Source organism: Capra hircus, chromosome 16 (genome assembly GCF_001704415.2).
Source record: "Capra hircus breed San Clemente chromosome 16, ASM170441v1, whole genome shotgun sequence".
In the NCBI taxonomy this organism is placed as follows: Eukaryota; Metazoa; Chordata; class Mammalia; order Artiodactyla; family Bovidae; genus Capra; species Capra hircus.
The window spans coordinates 66,261,387-66,282,140 of NC_030823.1; positions in this window are offsets into that span (position 1 = coordinate 66,261,387).

Sequence of the window (20,754 nt, forward strand, 5' to 3'; positions counted from 1 at the left end):
GTGATAGTTGGACTGTGAAGAAGGCTGAGCGCCGAAGAATTGATGTTTTTGAACTGTGGTGTTGGAGAAGACTCTTGAGAGTCCCTTGGACTGCAAGGAGAGCCAACCAGTCCATTCTGAAGGAGATCAGCCCTGGGATTTCTTTGGAAAGAATGATGCTAAAGCTGAAACTCCAGTACTTTGGCCACCTCATGCAAAGAGTTGACTCATTGGAAACGACTCTGATGCTGGGAGGGATTGGGGGCAGGAGGAGAAGGGGACGACAGAGGATGAGATGGCTGGATGGCATCAGGGACTCGATGGACGTGAGTCTGAGTGAACTCCGGGAGATGGTGATGGATAGGGAGGCCTGGCATGCTGTGATTCATGGGGTCGCAAAGAGTCGGACACGACTGAGCGGCTGAACTGAACTGAACTGAAACTTGATAGTAAAAACCACTCTTCTTTACGTGACTCAATTAAGGAAATGTTTAGTATTACACCATACCCTGAAGGTTAATAAACTGAGGCTGGGGAGGAGATAAATTCCAGAGTGAAGCAAGGAAATAGAGAAAGAAAGAATGACATGACAAATATTATCATCAGGTTACAAAATAATCCCTTCCCTTGCTTTCCAAGGAGGAAGGAGATGAATAGGGAATCAAAAGAGTGTATGAACAGCTGCAACTGGTAGCAACAAAGTTAGGCATGTAGGTAGGTAGTATCTCAGAAGCCATACTGCCTCAATTTTGTTCCAAATAGAAAAGGAAATCAAGAAATAAGGAAATAGAGAAATCTAGGGGGATCATGTTTTTATATCTCTACTTTATTGATAAAGTTAATTTAATCTCACCAATTTCTTTTTTGTTTTTTTTTTTAATACTCCTGGATTTCCTATCATTAGTTACAGGATTTCCTGACTACTCTGAATATAATGAAAACTATGTATTCTTAGCATTTTTTTTTAGATATGGCAAATATCTTGTTCTACTTCTGACAAGAGATGTACTTTTAGGGAGTTAACCTTTTCACCCTTGGATGTAATCTGACTGGACAGTAATCAGCTTTGCCCTCCTTAACCAAAAGTTTAGCACTTTTGGAACATTGAACAGCTGCTTGTCGAGACTTCACTCTGTCTGGGCTGTGTTCTAAGTGCTTAGATTTTTAGCTTAATTATGGTTAGGAGTTTCACACAAATTGTGCCATTTAAATACTATTATGCTGTGATTTGAACAAGGTGACAAAGAGTTGATTTGAACTTTGATTATTCCGTTAGTGATGCTTTAATGCTCTAACCCAGAAAGTTTGTGGATTTCCTACATTTTAACCCTCAAAGATTTGCTTAGGTTCCTGAGTTTTCCTTAGGCTTTCTTTAGGTTTTGTTATCTCTCACTGGCCTTCCAGTATTTTCCTGTTGCTTAAAGACCTGCTAATCAAGCAAGAGATTTTACCTTCTTCCTTATAATTACCCCACACCCTTGCTTCCTCACTGTCCCTTCAGAGATGGTTTCTGTACTTAGCAATGAAGACCTTTAGGTGATACATACAGTATATTTTCCAAATGTGATCAAAGGGAAGCCATCTATTTATTTGTTCAACAGAAATGAAATGAGTACTTTCTGTGTACTACAGACTATTAGACATTTGGATGGTAAAACAAGCAAAACCTGGCTCTTTTCCTCAAAGAGCTTTCTTCCTTTATCATGGTAGCTAAACAATATGTTAACATTCTGGGAAGAATTAGAAACCAGGAGTGTCAAAAAAGAGTGGTTGGGGACTGGCACAGCGGGATCAAGCCTCTGGGGGTATAATAAGAAAAGAGGATAAAGGTTGTATGGCTAATTAGCAGGGTTTTGTTTTTGTTTTTGTTTTTGTTTTTTTAAGTGAAAGGAACTCCAGTACTTTGGCCACCTCATGCAAAGAGTTGACTCATTGGAAAAGACTCTCATGCTGGGAGGGATTGGGGGCAGGAGGAGAAGGGGACGACTGAGGATGAGATGGCTGGATGGCATCACGGACTTGATGGATGCAAGTCTGAGTGAACTCCGGGAGTTGGTGATGGACAGGGAGGCCTGGCGTGCTGCGATTCATGGGGTGGCAAAGAGTCGGACACAACTGAGTGACTAAACTGAACTGAATAATCTGTGATGTTGAAAAACTTTTCATGTGCCTGTTGGTCATCTATGTGTCTTCCTCTGGAAAATGTCTATTCATGTTCTGACCATTTTTTGATATTGAGTTGTATGACCTGTTTGTCTATTTTGGAAAATTTGGAAGACTTACATTCTGAAACCTATGAGGCATTGATAGGAGAAATTGAAGATGATTCAAGAAATGGAAAAATATCTGATGCTATTGGTTTAGAAGAATTAATATTAATAAAATGGCCATACAATCCAAAGCAATGTACAGATTCAGTGCAATCATGATCAAAATACCCATGACATTTTTCAGAGAACTAGAAAAAAAAATCATAAAATTTATATTGAATCACAAAAGACCTCGAATTGCCAGAGCAATCCTGTGAAAAAAGAATAAAGCTGGAAGTATCACTCTCCCTGACTTGACTATACTGCAAAACTACAGGAGTCCAAACAATATGGAATTGGCACAAAATAGATACATAGATCAATGGAAAAGAATAGAGAACCCAGAAATAAACCCATGTGCCTATGGTCAATTAATCTACAACAAAAGAAGCAAGAATACTCAGTGGAGAAAGATAGTCTCTTCTACAAGTAATATTGGGAAAAACTGGGCCACCACATGAAAAACAGTGGCATTAGAACATTCTCTCACACAATATACAAAAATAAACTCAAAATGACTTAAAGATTTAAAAGTAAGATCTGAAATCATAAAATAAAAAGAAGAGAACATAAGTGGAATGCTCTTTGACATAACTCTTAGTGACATATTCTTCTTAAGGCAAAAGAAGTACAAGTAAAAACAAACAAAGAGAACCCAATTACACTTAAAAGCTTTTGCACAGTTCAGTTCAGTTCAGTTGCTTAGTTGTGTCCGACTCTCTGCGACCCCATGAACTGCAGCACGCCAGGCCTCCCTGTCCATCACCAACTCCTGGAGTTCACCCAATCTCCTGTCCATCGAGTCGGTGATGCCATCCAGCCATCTCATCCTCTGTCGTCCCCTTCTCCTCCTGCCCCCAATCCCTCCCAGCATCAGAGTCTTTTCCAATGAATCAACTCCTTGCATGAGGTGGCCAAAGTGTTGGAGTTTCAGCTTCAGCATCAGTCCTTCCAAAGAACACCCAGGACTGATCTCCTTTAGAATGGATTGGTTGGATTTCCTTGCAGTCCAAGGGACTCTCAAGAGTCTTCTCCAACACCACAGTTCAAAAGCATCAATTCTTTGGCACTCAGCTTTCTTCACAGTCCAACGTTCACATCCATACATGACCACCGGAAAAACCATAGCCTTGACTAGACGGACCTTTGTTAGCAAAGTAATGTCTCTGCTTTTGAATAGTAAAGGGAAAACAAAAACAACCTATAGACTGGGAGAAAATATTTACAAATGATATGACTGACAAGGGCAATCATCTTAAATGACACATTTTTGAAAAACATTGTAATCTTTCTCATTTTCAGATCATTTCCAACTTGACTGCATATAAACAAATTATCTCATTTAATCTAGCTGGGAATATAAATCAGAAATGTTCCAAACTGCATTTCTTTTTCTTACAGTAGGCCAATTTTATTTACTTATTCTTTTTTTTTTTTTTTTTGACCATTCTAATGGGCTTGTGAGATTTTAATTCCCTGACCAGGGATCAAACCCAGACCCTCAGCAGTAAGAGCATGGCATCCTAACCACTGGAACACCGGGGAATTCCCCAAAAGGTCCATTTTAAAAGGTCGCAGTTATCTTGTTCTGCTGAGCAGTCTCTTTCTGAACTGTGGCTTTCACTAGCTCGGTCGTAGCGGTCAGGGCTTGGGAGTAAAGTAGCCCTGGGACATGCCCCAGCTTTCCTTTTCTTAGCCTTTTCTAACAAATTGAGTGATTTAATATTTATAAATTCAGAATTTAATAAATGCTAAATGTTATGTTGGAAAGAAAACCAAGATTCTTTATTGTGTTTTGAGGGTATTTCTGTCAGAAGCACTATGTATTTTTACTTATACCTTAATTGAGATAAAAAGAAAAACAGATAATTTTGCTAAACTCCAAAGAACATTGACAGATTTTATGCTTTTCAAGTTAATTATATAATAATAATTATAGTAAACTCAGAGAAATCATAGTTGGGAGGGTAAATATTAGAAAGCTCAATACTATGAGTAAATATAATTTTCTTTAAGAAATTAAACAAGTATTTATAGTCTCAGTATGAGTAACTAATACCATCAAAATAATTTCATATGAATGAACTACTCATTTTTATGATAATAAAGATAAGTTTAATCTTGTAAGAAAGGACATTGCTATACTAACTAAAATGTTTATATTCTTAGATTTTAAAAATATCAATAACATAAATATCCTCTAGCTTTTACTCCTATTTATACTGAAAATTGGAGGAAATGGCAACCCAATCCAGTGTTCTTGCCTGGAAAATGTCATGGACAGAGGAACCGAGAGGGCTCCACTCCATGCAGTTGCAAAGAGTCAGAGATGACTTAGTGACTAACCAATAACAGCAGCAATACAGAAGATAATCACAGTTAGTTCAGTGCATTATAATTTTTATTTTTAAGTTTCATAGACCAGTTTCTCAATCTGACAGAATTCATATTATTAAAATTTATGTTGTCTCTTTTGTTTAGACCAAACGAAAAATTGTGGTCTTACCATAATTCTTCCCATTTTAAAGAATTTCTGTGAGAAGTCAATAATAATAATATGAGGCTTGGCACAAATGCTGATTCATGATAAGTGTTCAATAAATATTAGTTAATATTATTTTAAGTATTCTTATTTTCTTCACTTTGCAGAGGATGGCCTTGGTATAAATTAAATATTTTCTCCTCCCCTGTAAATATGCTTCTGGTTTAGACTAAAAGAGAAGGGAAATGTTACATTCATAATAGACATAATCTTAGATGCAGAGCTTCGTGACTTTGTGTGATCATTTGCACTGAGAATAACCCTTGGTGTCTGCTAGTTTTCTGTTTGTCCCATCCACCCATGGTGTCAGACACATGTCTTAATTCCCGAGACCTGCTGATGTGATCCAAAGGCTGATTTAAGGAAGCAAACAAATACAAGAACTAATAGTCTTTCCTTATCTTTGACAAGTTTGGCAACACAAAAAGTATTCTGTTCATGATGAAGTTATAGAACTCTGTCCTTCATATTTGCCATAGGGTTTAAATGATGAATCAGCCTTGATGTGTTATACAACAAATAATGCTCTTAGCTAAATGCATTTGTTAAAACGGAGCCTTTCTCACATTTCAAAAATTTATATTCGTTTTGATTAACTATTTATACAGATTCATATCAGAATTGAATAAAATTTTCAGTAACAGGGTGGATTGTTATATGTGAAAATCTCCCTTTGCGGACATCAAGAAGCAAATGTGTTTTTGAACATCACTTCCTCGGAACCTTTAGAGAAAGGAACACATTCCTGTTTCCCCGGGGTTTCCTTTGTGTACTTAATTCTTGGGATTCACATAGACTAGGTATAGTCATGTGTGTGTTCAGCATTCATTTTTGTTTTAAGAGCAGCCCTATAAAAGTTGACTGTTGCCTTTCAGGTGCTACACAAACAGCTTAGGGAGATATCAGCTTAACTGTTGACTACCTTGGGCCAAAGAGTTCATCTTTTTCCCAAGATAGATGTTTAGGAAATTGCGTCAACTATATGTTTAGCCTTTAAAGAAGTTTTTAATTAGTGGTCAAATGGCTGTGTCTTCTTTTACTACTCGCTTCATTAGAGGGTATGATTCTTTCAAAGTAACATAAAGGATTTATATCTTCCTATGAATGTTTAATGAGTTACTTATACCTTTCCTTACATTAATCTCAGTTTTTCATATCAGTGCTAAGTTACAAACTTTTCAGTCATTCTGAATCTCTATGTTCTATCTTCAACATCAGCACTTAAGCAAGGGCTTCTCAAGTTGAAGACATCCATTACCTTCTTATATTTCTATATAATCATCCTTTTACTCCTCTTTCATATACAGAGAAACTTCTTTCTTTTGTCATTGCTATGAAACATGAGATTAACCTCTGTATTATAAACTCACATAAAAGTTAAAGCATCCTTAACTTTTTCAAAGTGATTATTAAAATTGTAATTCATACATTTCTTTCAACAAATATTCACTGAATGTCCATTGCCTGTCAAGTACTAATCTTGATGTACTCAACAGGGAATAAAACAGACCTTCTAGTGATGAAGGCAGACAATAAACTAGATAAATAGGCCAAGTACAATCAATATGCCAGCAAATCTGGAAAACTCAGCAGTGGCCACAGGACTGGAAAAGGTCACTTTTCATTCCAATCCCAAAGAAAGGCAATGCCAAAGAATGCTCAAACTACCGCACAGTTGCACTCATCTCACACGCTAGTAAAGTAATGCTCAAAATTCTCCAAGCCAGACTTCAGTAATATGTGAACTGTGAACTTCCAGATGTTCAAGCTGGTTTTAGCAAAGGCAGAGGAACCAGAGATCAAATTGCCAACATCCGCTGGATAAGGGAAAAAGCAAGAGAGTTCCAGAAAACCATCTATTTCTGCTTTATTGACTATGCCAAAGCCTTTGACTGTGTGGATCACAATAAACTATGGAAAATTCTGAAAGAGATGGGAATGACAGACCACCTGACCTACCTCTTGAGAAACCTATATGCAGATCAGGAAGCAACAGTTAGAACTGGACATGGAACAACAGACGGGTTCCAAATAGGAAAAGGAGTACATCAAGGCTGTATATTGTCACCCTGCTTATTTAACTTCTATGCAGAGTACATCATGAGAAACGCTGGACTGGAAGAAGCACAAGCTGGAATCAAGATTGCCGGGAGAAATATCAATAACCTCAGATATGCAGATGACACCACCCTCATGGCAGAAAGTGAAGAGGAACTAAAAAGCCTCTTGATGAAAGTGAGAGTGGAGAGTGAAAAAGTTGGCTTAAAGCTCAACATTCAGAAAACAAAGATCATGGCATCCAGTCCCATCACTTCATGGGAAATAGATGGAGAAACAGTGGAAACAGTGTCAGACTATTTTTTCTGGGCTCCAAAATCACTGCAGATGGTGACTGCAGCCATGAAATTAAAAGCCACCTACTCCTTGGAAGAAAAGTCATGACCAACCTAGATAGCATATTCAAAAGCAGAGACATTACTTTGCCAACAAAGTCCGTCTAGTCAAGGGCTATGGTTTTTCCAGTAATCATGTATGGATGTGAACGTTGGACTGTGAAAAAAGCTGAGCGCTGAAGAATTGATGCTTTTGAACTGTGGTGTTGGAGAAGACTCTTGAGAGTCCCTTGGACTGCAAGGAGATTCAACCAGTCCATTCTAAAGGAGATCAGTCCTGGGTGTTCTTTGGAAGGACTGATGCTGAAGCTGAAACTCCAACACTTTGGCCACCTCGTGCGAAGAGTTGACTCATTGGAAAAGACTCTGATGCTGGGAGGGATTGGGGGCAGGAGGAGAAGGGGATGACAGAGGATGAGATGGCTGGATGGCATCACCGACTCGATGGACAGGAGTTTGGGTGAACTCTGGGAGCTGGTGATGGACAGGGAGGCCTGGCGTGCTGTGATTCATGGGGTCGCAAAGAGTCGGACACGACTGAGTGACTGAACTGAACTGAATACATGTTACTCAGTGAGAAGAAGTAAAGAGAAAATACAAGAAATAAGGATAATTGTAATTAATTATTTGCATAGTTATTTGGTGGATTCTTGTCTTCTCCATGAGGTTCAGAAGTTTTGTGGACATGTTCAGAGCCATCTCTCCAGAATCTGGTAGACCTGGCGTGTAGTAGGTGCCCCATAAATACATACTGGACAAAGAGACGGAGAAGGCAATGGCACCCCACTCCAGTACTCTTGCCTGGGAAATCCCATGGACGGAGGAGCCTCATAGGCTACAGTCAATGGGGTCGCTAAGAGTTGGACACGACTGAGTGAGTTCACTTTCATTTTTCACTTTCATGCATTGGAGAAGGAGATGGCAACGCACTCCAGTGTTCTTGCCTAGAGAATCCCAGGGATAGGGGAGCCTGGTGGGCTGCCGTCTATGGGGTCGCACAGAGTCGGACATGACTGATGTGACTTAGCAGCAGCAGCAGGACAAAGAGATGCTGCTACAAAACTCCTGCTTTTAAAAACATAGAGAAGAAATTTTTGAAAATGGTTAGATTCATTAATAACATGATTATGCTTAGTATTTTGTCCTAGTCAATCAAGAAGAGTGTATTTTGGACTTCCCGGGCAATCCAGTGGTTAAGACTCTCTGTTTCCACTGTAGGGGGCACAGTTTCAATCCTGCATGCCACATAGCATAGGGGAAAAAAGTGTCCTCCAAAGATCATCCTTAGGGAGGAGGTTCATAAAGAAGGGAAAGAAAAGAATTAACATGAGTCAAGTCCTCAGAGGTGCCAGAACGACACCGGGTGCTTTATATCCACTACCTCATTTAGTCCTTTAACAGCTAGAGCTGAAAGGTATTGCTTCTCTCATTTTAAAGAGGAGGAACTGAAATTATTTTTCAAAGGTTTATAAGCATTATCCTTTAAGGAGACTAGCAATATCATATCATTTCTATCTTTAGCGTAGTTTCTTGCCAGATAAGTTTTTATCTCTGAACGTTTCAATTAAACCTCTGAAAGTGTTTCCTTGTATTTGGATTCCTCTCATCTTCAACTTGACAAATGTTCCTGTAGCATCCACTTTATTTAAAGTAGAAAAGGTAGTAGTTGCAAGTATGAAGACACAGATAATCCTTGCTGTCCAGTATCAGGCAGTTTCTCTTCTGAATAGTAATATTTGATCCATATTTTTGTGACTAAATTTCAAGAATTATAGCCTGAAAACAACTTTTCCGTTTTTCTGATTAAGCTACCCATCTTCATAGCCAGATTAGGAAGCTGTACTCTAGTTGAGCATTATATCATACATTGACTAAGGTAAGAAAAAAAAAATTGGCACTATTAAAGAAGTCATCAACCACAGAAAGAATATGGGATTTCCCCCAATCTCACATCATCTGGCTTCATTACTGTAAACAGAGTTCAAGGAGTTGATGTGTGAGGTCACTTTATGAAGTAATAATTTTTTGTGAATATGATTCTGGAAGAATGAAGAATGTTCAAGGTGATACAGAAGATTCTGTAATTTTTTGAAAGCAAAATGTTAACATCTGACTTTAACGTGTGAAGAGATTAGAGTTAGTAATCTATACGGGTGGTTTATCACGATGGTGGAAGTGATAAAGCAATACAGGAAGTATGTGTATAAACATGTTTAACTACCTTACATTTACCTGCATACCTGAGAAAGTGCCAGGGTTTTGGTTGGGGTGTTTTGTTTTTAATTTTTTTTTATCGAGGAAGTACTCCCTAAATGGTTTGGAGTTGAAACTTTTTGGCTTACAAAACACTCTTTGGGAAAGAAACTGTCCCCCAAGTAGTACTGTCATAGATCCCTCAAAGGTAGTGTGCTCAGAATTATGTAACAAAGAAAGAGTCATATTAAATCATTTCTTTGTATTGCTGGCTCACAGAACAAGGGCTGACCTATGGTAACAACTCAATATGTATTTTTTTTAATTAGTGAATAATGTTATGTGATCCAGTTATTCTCAAAATGTGTTCTGGGGATCTTTGGGCATTCATGCAGTCAAACTCATATGTGGATAAAAGACTGATTCAAAGTACATAGACTGATAGATTTTAATAAAACAGTATGAGAAGTTCATTGAGATGGTTCCAGAGTCCCCACTGCAGATCATCTTTAAGAAATATTTCTGGAGTTTTAGTGTAATGTCAAAGAAGAATATATGCAGTTATCTGAAAAGGCTATTAAGACAACCCTTCTGTTTCTAACTACATAATTATGTGAGGTGAGGTTTTCTTCATGTGGTGTAGCTAAAACAATGCATCACAACAGACTGAATGTGTGTGCCTGTGCTCAGTCATGTCTAACTCTTTGCAACCTCATGACTGTGTGGCCTGTGAGGCTCCTCTGTCCTTGGAATTTTCCAGGCAAGAATACTGGAGTAAGGAAGCAGATTTAAGAATACTGTACACTTGTCCTTTATTAAGCCAGACATTAATGAGATTTGAAAAATATAAAACTATGCCTCTCTTCTCACAAAACAGTTTTTGTTGCATAGAATAATTTTCATAGAATATGGTATTTTTCATGAAGAATGTCATTTATGTCAACATGCCATGGATTTATTATTTTTATTTTAAATGAATTAATAAATACATATTTAAATATTTTCTGTTTTACTTTTAATATGGTAAGTATATATATATTCCATATAAATGAAAGCATTTTTAAAATTATGTATGTGCAGTTGTTCACTTTGTCTGACTCTTTGCGACCCTATGGACTATGGCCTGACAGGCTCTTCTGTCCATAGGATTTTCTAGGCAAGAATACTGGAGTGGGTTGGCATTTCTTCCTCCAGGGAATCTTTCTGACCTGAGATTGAACCCCTGTCTCCTACATCTACTGCATTGGCAGGCAGATTCTTTACCATTGAGCTACCTGGGAAGCCCCATTTTTAAAATTATTCAATTTTTAAAAGTAAAGAAAGGATCCTTGGACTTCCCTGCTGGTCCAGTGATTAAGAATCTGCCTTCCCTGGGTTGGGAAGATCCCCTGGAGAAGGAAATGGCAGCCCACTCCAGTATTCTTGCCTGGAAAATCCCAAGGACAGTGGAGCCTAGTAGGCTACTGTCCATGGGGTCACAGAGAGTCGGACACGACTGAGCAACTTCACTTCACTTACTTCACTTCCAACTGGAGAGCCTGCATGCTGCAGCTACTAAAAACTGCGCTCTCTGGTGTCCACACATCACAACTAGAGAGTCCATGCACCACAATGAGAAATCCCACATAAAGCAACAAAGATCCCACGTGCTGCAACTAAGACCCAATGCAGCCGAATAAATAGTATTTTTTTTTTAATAAAAGGGTCCTGAGATCAAGATGTTTGGGAACTGTTGATGTAAAGCCTACTAACTTTCACATATGTTAACCATTTACTCAGGCCCCAATGTGGGAGTTATCTCTGATTCCTCACTTCTTCTCATTCTCCACTAATAATCAGTAACATCTGTGGGCTCTATGTTACATTTATTCCCCTCCATTGTTTACTGCTACCATTGCTACCATTTCAGTCCATGTCAACAATATTTCTGTGGATAACTATTATTGCTTCCTAACTTGTATCAGTTTAGTTCAGTCGCTCACTTGTGTCTGACTCTTTGATACCCCATCAACTGCAGCACACCAGGCTTCCCTGTCCATCCCCAACTCGCAGAGATTACTCAAACGTATGTGCATCGAGTCAGTGATGCCATCCAACCATCTCATCCTCTGTCATCCCCTTCTCCTCCTGCCTTCAATCTTTCCCAGCATCAGGGTCTTTTCAAATGAGTCAGTTCTTTGCATCACGTGGCCTAAGTATCGGAGTTTCAGCTTCAGGATCAGTCCTTCCAATAAACACCCAGGACTGATCTCCTTTAGGATGGACTGGTTGGATCTCCTTGCAGTCCAAGGGACTCTCAAGAGTCTTCTCCAACACCAGAGTTCACAAGCATCAGTTCTTTGGTGCTCAGCTTTCTTTATGGTCCAACTCTCACATCCATACATGACCACTGGAAAAACCATAGCTTTGACTAGATACACCTTTGTCAGAAAAGTAATGTCTCTGCTTTTTAATATGCTGTGTAGGTTGGTCATAGCTTTTCTTCCAAGGAGTAAGCATCTTTTAATTTCATGTCTGCAGTCACCATCTGCAGTGATTTTGGAGCCCCTACAAATTAAGTCTCTCACTGTTTCCATTGTTTCCTCATCTATTTCCCATGAAGTGGTGGGACCAGATGCCATGATCTTAGTTTTCTGAATGTTGAGTTTTACACCAACTTTTTCATTCTCCTCTTTTATTTTCATCAAGAGGCTCTTTAGATCTTCTTCGCTTTCTGCCATAAGGGTGGTATCATCTGCATATCTGAGGTTATTAATATTTCTGTCAGCAATTTTGATTCCAGCTTGTTCCTCATCCAGCCCAGCATTTCTCATGATATACTCTGCATGTAAGTTAAATAAGCAAGATGACAATATGCAGCCTTGATGTACTCCTTTCCCGATTTGGAACTAGTCTATTGTTCCATTTACAGTTCTAACTGTTGCCTGTGGCCTACATACAGATTTCTCAGGAGGCAGATCAGGTGGTCTGGTATTCCCATCTCTTGAAGAATTTTCCACAGTTTGTTGTGATCCACACAGTCAAAGACTTTGGTGTTGTCAATAAAACAGAAGTAGATATTTTCTGGGGCTCTCTTGCTTTTTTAATGATCCAGCATGTTGGCAATTTGATCTCTGGTTCCTCTGCCTTTTCTAAATTCAGCTTGAACATCTGAAAGTTCATGGTTCATGTACTGTTAAAGCCTGGCTTGGAGAATCTTGAGCATTACTTTGCTAGCATGTGAGATGAGTGCAGTTGGGCAGTAGTTGGAGCATTCTTTGGCAATGCCTTTCTTTGGGATTGGAATGAAAAGTGATCTTTTCCAGTCCTGTGGCCACTGCTGAGTTTTCCAAATTTGCTGACATATTGACTGCAGCACTTTCACAGCATCATCTTTTAGGATTTGAAATAGCTCAGCTGGAATTCCATCACCTCCACTAGCTTTGTTCCTAGTGATGCTTCCTAAGGGCCACTTGAATCTGAATTCCAGGATGTCTGGCTCTGGGTGAGTGATCACACCATCGTGGTTATCTGGGTCGTGAAGATCTGTTTTGTATAGTTCTTCTGTTGTGTACCTATCTCTATTCTTGACTCCACATGCTTTATACAACAGTGAAAGGGGTCTTTTAAAACATAGAGTAGATTGTTTTATTCCTGTTTAAAACATTCCAATGGCCTCCCTCCCATCATCTTTAGAATAACATCTAAACCTTTCATTGCCCACTTAGTTTTGCATTATCTGCTGATTTCTGGCCTCACTTTCTACCAGTCTATTCGTTTTAGATCCTGCTCCAGCCACAATGGATGTTTGCTGTTCTGCAAACTGTCAACTCCTTCCCATGATTCAGATCTCTGCTGAAATGTCACCTCCTCAGAGAATTCCTTCTTGATTATGCTACCCCCATTTGCCTGCAATGCGGGAGACCTGGGTTCGATCGCTGGGTTGGGAAGATCTCCTGGAGGAGGGCATGGCAACCCACTCCAGTATTCTTGCCTGGAGAGTCCCCATGGACAGACAAACCTGGTCCATGGGGTCACAAAGAGTCGGACATAACTGAGTTACTAAGCACAGGACTCAGCACATGGTCTCCTATCCTCTGATTTATTTTTACTGTCTAGTCTCTTAAACATTCATATTTTCTTTATAGTACTGATGGCTATCTTGAGTTTTACATTTATTTAATTTTATTACCTGAATCTCTGCTAGGATTGCTCCTAGAATCTCTGCTGAATGTCTGCTAGACTGTAAACTCCATGAATTAAGGACTTTGTACATTATTCCTAATATTTAAACTAATATGTTTAATAATAAACTAATATGCACATAGTACAATACTTTCTCAATAAATATTTATTTAAATTGAATTTTAAACTCAGACACTCAAGAGCCTTCCCTGGTGGTTCAGTGGTAAGACTCCACACTTTCAGTGTAAGGGGTGTGAGTTCAATCCCTGCTTGGGAAACTAAGATCCCACATATTGCATGGAGCAGCCAAGAAAATTAAAAAAAAAAAACAAACAAACAAACCTGACACTCAAAACCATAAATTTTGAAGGAACTGGGATGGAATCCAGTCAAAAGAAACCACAAAGGTAATATAAACAGAGACAATTTGATATGAAAAATTGTCAACCCGTAAAATGTGGTTAACTAGTAAAAGGGGGAAATAAAGGTCTAAGAAGTACAGAGGTAGTAAATACAGAAAGAATTTACTAATCCTTGGGCTGAAGAACTTGAAGAAGGAAGGAAGGAAGAATCTAGAAGAGCTCTTCTCCCTTTGCCCAAGACAGTCTGACCTCTGGAGAGGGTGTTGCTGCCATAGGAACATGCAGTCGGCTAGTGGAAAGAAACTTGCTGAGGCTGTAGCCACAGCCGAGCCATGGGACCGACCTGCAGGGTGGGCCAGAAACACTTATCAGAGTGTCCATGAGCAGAGATGATAATGTGAGCCCATCAACCAGCTGCCTTGCCAAGAACACCCCTCTGGAAGCAGGAAGGGAAGATCCCCTCCCTCCTGCTCTGGCCTCGTGGTGTCCCTCTAGCACCCGGTGTTGACAAAGTCTAAAACTGAGCCAGGAGAAATCAAAGGAGAAGTGTTTAAAAAGGCAGCTCCAGAGTCACAAAACAGGGCAAAGAAGGGTGGAAATAAAAGAAGTTTGGAAACAAAAGGCAATAAATTGATAGCTGACACATCCTATCGTGCAAATAATGTGCATCAGTTTGAAAATGTAGAACGTATATAGCATGTTTGCATTTGGGGGAGCCAACTCACCAATATGCTTTCATTTTTGTAGGAGCAAATGAAAATAAGAAGCAGTTCCCCCAGCAGTTAACTGTGTGTATACTAAGGGATAAAATCAGGGCCAGTAGGGGGAAATAGTAATTTTACTATAGACACTATGGATGTATTGAATGCAACAGTGATTACGTATTTGGAAATGCCTACAAAATGTGGCTGATATCCCAAGCCCTTCCATATTGTCAGGGTCAACAATGTTAGAAAGCATGTGCTCCTTTTGAAAATGTCTTTCTTAATCTATGAAATCACTTTGATCTCACTCTGGCCCAATTCTGACCAAAGATTTGTAGTAGTAATTGGCTGGAGACAGGGACAATTCTGAGAAAAGTCTTTGTTCTTAAAAAGAGAACCATGGAAAAAGGTATCCCTTTTTTCTGCCTTTAGGCCATATGGTAGGTGAGAACATACTGCTAGGAGCTTCAACAGTCTCTTGTGACCATGAAGAGAACTGACTTACCCTCTGAGCATGGCAAAACTGAAAGATGTAAGTACTCTGGATCTTGGATAATTTCTTTTAACCACTGATATAACTATCTCTTTACCACCATGTGACTTCTAGACTCCTTATTATGTGAGATAATAAATCTCTTAAGCTTAATTCACTTGTAGATGGTTCTTCCATCACTTGAGGGTGAAACTATTTTCTCTAATGATAGAAATGCATTGGCTCAGTGGTAAAGAATCTGTCTGCCAACCTGGATTCCATCTCTGGGTTAGGAAGATCCCCAGGAGAAGGAAATGGCAACCCTCTCCAGTAGTCTTGCCTGGGAAATCCCATGGACAGAGGAGCCTGGTGGGCTACAGTCCACGGGGTTGCAAGGAGTTGGACACAATTTAGCAACTAAACAACAGCAACAAATCACGTGTATGATGGGAATTCCCTGACAGTTTAGTGGACTCCACACTTTTACTGCCATGGGTCCAGGTTCAATCCCTGGCTGGGGAACTAAGCACAGTCAAAAAGGAAAAAAAAAAAAAATTGTGCATATGAGTTTTTTCAGTACTTTGGCTGTGCAAATGAAGCTGATTTCATACTACCTTTTTCACTCTATATATGAAACATTAATACCAATAGTATAGTTAATGTTTATTATTATATATCTGACTGTGATCAGTGCTTTATTTTTTGAGGTATAATTGAGAGACAACAATGTATATATTCAAGCATATGGAATAATGATTAGATATGCATATATACTGCAAAATGATCACCATGGTAAGTCTGGTCAACATTTGTCAGCATACATAGTTACAAATGATTCTTTCTCTTGTGGTGAGGTCTTAATAGTTATTCTCTTAGCAACTTTCAAATACATAAAATATAGTATTATTGACTTTATTCACTGTGCTATACAGTACATCCCTGTGACTTATTTTACAGCTGGAAGTTTTGACCTTTTGACCCTTTCACTCATTTTTGTCCACCCCCCACCTCTGGCATCTACCAGTTTGTTCTCTGTATGTGTCTATGAGCTTGGCTTTTATTTTGTTTTGTTTTATTATTTTCTGTTGTTTATTTTGTTTTCTTTTATAGATTCTACATATAAGGGAGATCTGTGGTATTTGTCTTACCTGTTTCACTTAGCATAATGCCCTAAAAGTCCATCCGTGTTGTTGCAAATGGCAAGATTTCTTTTGTGTGTGTGTGTGGCTAAATGCTTGAAAGAGTTTAAATATATGATTTGATGAAGTTCTCACAAGAGCACTAACATGTGGTATACTTTATGCTTGGGTTACATATGTGAAAATCTAATCTGTACCTCCCCCGAAAGAACTCACAACTCAGTGAGTAGGCAGACAAACACACTGTATGAAAACAGCAAGAAGGGTTGCAGCAGACATATGTGCCCCTCTCTGTCCACCATGCTTTGGATGGAATCATTTCTCCCATTCTCAATTTAGGACCCTACCCACCACCCCAACACCTATGCTGGGCCTATGGCCTGGACCTGGCCAGGCAAGATATCTCTTTGTCCTAACCAAAGTGATTATTCAGTAAAAACAGATGTGTGGCCACAGTTAGGCCAATGAGAAACCATCCTAGGATTTTTTTTTCTTTTTTTCTATTCATCCTAGAATTTTTGATGGAAGTTTCAAGAAAGCAGCTGACAACCTTCTTTGCCATCAAGTAGTGACAGCTTATCTGAAAATAAGACCAACATAGAGAAAAACAAAGATAAAGATGGAGAAAAATACAGACTCCTGAGGAAATTAGTTAGGCCACTCTATTCAGCTATGCTTTAAAACTCACATCACAGGCTTTCCACTAGTTTTTACATACTGCATTCTATTTGGTCCTCCTTTACCTATTTTTAAGTCTGATTTGGGTTTAATTTCAGAACTTGCAAATAAGAGACCTGGTATTATACATGTAATAAGAGAGACAGAGATATAAGGATTCCCAAAGGAAGGTCACTTATTTCAATTCTAAGCAATTTCATTAAAAGTTCAGATAAGTAAATCTTTTTTTTTTTTTTTTTTTGCCTCAGCTCTATAGCGTGTGCGATCTCAGTTCCCCAAGCAGGCATCCAGCTCGCGCCCCTGCCGTGGAAGAGCAGAGTCTTAACCACTGGACTGCCAGGGAAGCCCCGATAAATCTTAATAAAAGTGAAACTAAATTTCCCAAGAAGTTATAATTAGCAATGCTGAGAAGAAAAGAGGAAGAGGGAAATCAATGGGAAGGTGTGGGAAGAGAGAGCATGATATGTTTATAAAATTCCAGATCTGGCATGTGGCCAGATCTTAGGATGCCTGTGGAGTTCAGAGAAGATAAAACTGGGAAGGCAGGCAGGGCCAGATTATGTAAAGTCTTAGGTTTAGGTTTTCACTGGAAATTGATGAGGAGTTACTGATCTGTGTATTAGAACATTTCTTGCGATGATGTTGGGGAGGGTATACTGGAAGAGATAAAACTAGAATCAGAGGTGTAGTGAGACAATGACAGGAATCTAAATAAGAAGCTGGGAAAGCCCTAAATGAATACTTGAAGATGCATTTAATAAACGGAATTGGCAAGGCTCAAAGATCAATGGATATGGGAAATGAGGAAGAGAGACAAATCCTAGGAGGACTCCGTGTAATTTTGTGAAACTGGGTGGTGCCATTTGCCAAAAAGGGAGCAGGAAGGATAAGAGAGTTTGTGGGGCCACATGATAAGTTCCAAACGGCCCTCAGGGGACAAAGGCCAGCTTAGACTCGAAGGTTAGGATGCCAGCAGGAAGAAGTAGCATTTGAGGCCTTGAACAAAGAAGAGATAAGGCTAAGTGTATAGATGGAGAAGAGAGAGGGGCCCATGATGGAGTTCTGGGGGGCATCAAGTTTTAGATGATGAATCTGCAAAATACACAAAAAAGGGAACAGGAGGCAGAAGAACAGAAACAGTGTGATTTCACAGAAGCCAAACTAAACGTTTCAAGGAAGAAGTGGTGAAGAGTGTGAAATGTGCAACACCAAGGAATTCAAGTAAGATGCCTGGAAATTATCCCTTGGGTTTAGACAATGGATGGTCATTAGTGACCACCGCTGATGCTTTTATTGGAGTGATTGAGGCATAGCACTAACTGCTATGGCTTTAGAAGAATGTGAGAGTAATCTAAAAGAGCACTGACTTGTTTTAAAGGAGTCCAGGGATGGTTCAGAAACTAGAAGGAGACCTAGGATCAAGATTCTCTCTCTCTCCATGATTGTCTCTTTCTCTTTCTGCCCCTCTCTCTCAGGTCTCTGTGGGAGAGACCTGACTTGTTTAAATACCAAAGAGCAAAAGCTGAGTCAAAAGAGGAGCTGATGATAAAGATGAATTGATCTATATGGTGGAGCAAGTCTCTGAGAGTGGGCTGAGCGATTAATCTCAGACAGAAGTTCTCCTCTTTTACTGAATAAAAGATATATAGACAAGCCACAGTACAGAGCTGGATACTTGTTGGAGGTGGGAAAGGAAGTTGCTGTATTGAATTCAGCTTGAAGGAACAGCATTTTTAAGATAGGCTGCTTGTGATGGTAGTAGTTACAGGTAAAACTAAAATAAAAAATTTTTTTCATTTAAAAACAAGAATAAGTTATATAGTATTAAGTGAAATGTGTGATATATAAAAGTTACCTATAGAGATAAAGTAATGGTGAGAGTGTTTTATAAAAAGAAGAGTAAAAATATTCAAACTGATAAATATGAAGCCCCTTCACCATCACAAGGCTGTGATCCATGGAATACACACCTGATGGTCACCTGATGAAAAGAGCTGATTCATCGGAAAAGACTCTGATGCTGGTAAAGATTGAGGGCAGGAGGAGAAGGGAGTGGCAGAGAATGAAATGGTTGGATAGCATCACTGACTCAATGACCATGAATTTGAGTGAACTGGGGAGATGGTGAAGGACAGAGAACCTGGCTTGTGGCAGTCCATGGGGTCAGACACAAGGCAGTGACTGAACAGCAAAGCATGATAAATAAGGCATTTATTTAGCAGCTTCTAGGCCTGATAAAATTATTGAAAAGTTTTAGAGATTGGTTCCAATTGGCAGCTAACTAGAAGAATGGAATCTAAGCAGCACAATTTCAATGTGTGCAGATTTCCTCCTGCAAAGCATAATTAAGCTTATTATTTTGAAATAGACATTGGAAACATTTTGGAAGCTCTATATCCTGTGAAAGGACTGAGCTGTTGCCCCTACAACATCTTTTAAAAATTGCAGGGCTTTGGGGACTTCCCTGGAGGTCCTGTGGTTAAGAACTTGTCTCCCAGTGCTGGGGATGTGGGTATGATCCTTGGATGGGGAACTAAGATCCCACAGGCAGCTAAGCCCATGGGAGGCAACTACTAAGCCCTTGATCTCCAGAGCCCAAGTTCCACAATTCGAGAGTCCAGGAGCCACAATGAAAGAGCTGTATGACACACCAGAGCTCCTGCTTGCATAATTTTTTAAAATGTACATATCTTAATTTAAAACAATCTTTTAAAAATTAAAATTTAAAGGGCCTTGAATGAGAGAAGTCTGTGATAATTTTAATTAGAATCAGCATTGCTGCTAAGTCACTTCAGTCCGGCGACCCCATAGACAGAAGCCCACCAGGCTCCCCCGTCCCTGGGATTCTCCAGGCAGGAACACTGGAGTGGGTTGCCATTTCCTTCTCCAGCATTACCCACCTGATAAACAATTTCAGTCATGATGACAAATAATCGTTTCTGTTAAAAAATATCAATCATTCCCAAAGTAGAAGTCTATCTCACTGAGGATAATCAGAAACATGCAAGCCTGGTTTAGTTGGCAGTTCTTAAAGGTATATATCAAAATAGTTTTTAAATTGTGATTGGAATAGGGATAGTACATAGCAGTTTCTACTTTCATGAGTGGTAACAATTTACTCAAGCTGCAGGTTCTGGTATGTTTGTAAAATTATAATTTATTTTTAGTCAATTTATCTATTTATTTTATTTTTAAAATGTTCATTGAAAAATTTAAACTATATAAATGTATAAACATATCCTTTGTAAAAATTCAAACCATATGTGCATGTCTCTGTGAATATATTTTTAAAAAGTCAGAGAGAGACATACTTAATATTATATCAGTGACATAGCTTAATGTTATTATACCTCATTATTTTTAATGGCTACATAATACTCTATGGTGTGGATTTGCTAAAAAATTATTTAACCGTGCTTCTTCATTATTAAAAAATAAATTTATATTCACTCTTAGAGTTCCTGACACATAGAAAGCACTGTATATGCTAGGTCTTATTAAAACTATTGTTATATTTTATCATGATTATTACTAACACATTGCAGATGAGAAAACTGAGTACCAGAAAGATCAAGTAACTTGAACAATGTCACATAGTTAGTGAAGGAGGCAGAATTGGAATCTAGGGCTTTGATCTTTTACAAGAGGCCATAGTAGTACTTTGTGTCAATTAAAAATAAGAAATAAAAGAAGAACATGAAAGAAAGTGAAGTCTAAACCATTTTGTGGAAGTACTAAGGGAAAAATAATTAACTGCCTGGTGGCATCAGGAAAGGATTGCATTTGAGCTGCTCACTAGTACCTTGAAACTAAAATAAA